We start from the raw sequence: 1,600 nt of genomic DNA, 5'->3' as shown, positions 1-1,600 counted from the left end.
CACGGGTACGGGCAAAGGGAGCGCGCGGGGGCGGCGGGAGCGCGCGGCGCGAACACGCGGTGCGTGTGCCGCACACATCGTCTGTGACCCGCACACACGGTCTGTGTCCCGCACACACGGTGTCTGCGACCCGCACACATCGTCTGTGACCCGCACACACGGTCCCTGTTCCGCACACACGGTGTCTGTCCCGCACACACGGTGTCTGTCCCGCACAAATGGTCCATGTCCCGCACACACGGTGTCTATCCCACACACATGGTCCATGTCCTGCACACATGGTGTCTGTCCCGCACACACAGTCCGTGTCCCGTACACACAGTGTCTGTCCCACACACATGGTCCATGTCCCGCACAAACGGTGTCTGTCCCGCACACACATGGTGTCTGTCCCGCACACACAGTGTCTATCCCACACACATGGTCCATGTCCCGCACACACAGTGTCTATCCCACACACATGGTCCATGTCCCGCACACACAGTGTCTATCCCACACACATGGTGTCTGTCCCACACACACGGTGTCTGTCCCACACACATGGTGTCTGTCCCACACACATGGTCCGTGTCCCGCACACGCAGGTTCATCATACACGCAGTCTCTGCTATTTCAGGGCATGAAGACCAAGCACATCAACCGTTTCCATCACCCCACTGTCAGGGACGAATTCCAGGGAAATGCGTCTGGGAACTCACCAGTAAAAACCACTGAATACGCTGAGTTGGGAGGGACCCACAAGGATCATCAAAGTCCAACCCCTGGCCCTCCACAGACACCCCAACAATCCCACCCTGTCCCTGAGAGCGTTTTCCAAACACTCCTGGAGCTCTGGTAGCCTTGGGGCCGTGACCAAACCCTGGGGAGCCTGGGCAGTGCCCAAGCACCCTCTGGGGGAAGAACCTTTTTCTGAGATCCCACCTGACACAGCTCCAGCCATTCCCTGGGGTCCTGCCACTGGTCACCAGAAGCCTTCCACATGGATGCTGCTCCGTTCTTCTCCACCAGATGCTGCAGGAGGGCACAGGCCCCTGCTCCTGTGCCAGGAGGGCAGCAGGATGTGGGGATGGACCGTGGAGGAGTACACGTGCCTCACACCTGAGGGGGCACAGAATGTGCCCTGCAGCCTTTGTTAAAAGAAACAGCTGCTCATGTCCACCATCCTGTTGATGCCTTTTCCCAGTGTAACCCTACAGATTCAGGTAACTCTGGAGTTCTCCATCAGCTGCAGTCACATCTGCTGCAGCAAATAACGCACTACTGGTGGTACAGCTATTTTAGGACTAGTTAGGACCCTTTGGAATATAGTGATGGAAATAATTTGTGATTAGTCACTCAGAGAAGCTGTGGCTGCCCCATCCCTGGAAGCGTCCAAGGCCAGGTTGGACGGGGCTTGGAGCAACCTGGGATAGTGGAAGGTGTCCCTGCCCATGGCAGGGGGTGGAAGGAGATGAGCTTTAAGGTCCCTTGCAACCCAAACCATTCTGGGATTCCGTGATTTCCATCTGTATTAGCTCCTCAGGAAACAGTCCAGGGCTGGGATCCCACCCCCAGCACCTCTGCTGAGATGGGCTGTGTGAGGCAACCCAGACCCACCATC

Source organism: Chiroxiphia lanceolata, chromosome 23 (genome assembly GCF_009829145.1).
Source record: "Chiroxiphia lanceolata isolate bChiLan1 chromosome 23, bChiLan1.pri, whole genome shotgun sequence".
Classification (NCBI taxonomy): Eukaryota; Metazoa; Chordata; class Aves; order Passeriformes; family Pipridae; genus Chiroxiphia; species Chiroxiphia lanceolata.
The sequence above is the reverse complement of the archived record's forward strand: the minus strand, read 5'-3'. Positions refer to the sequence as shown.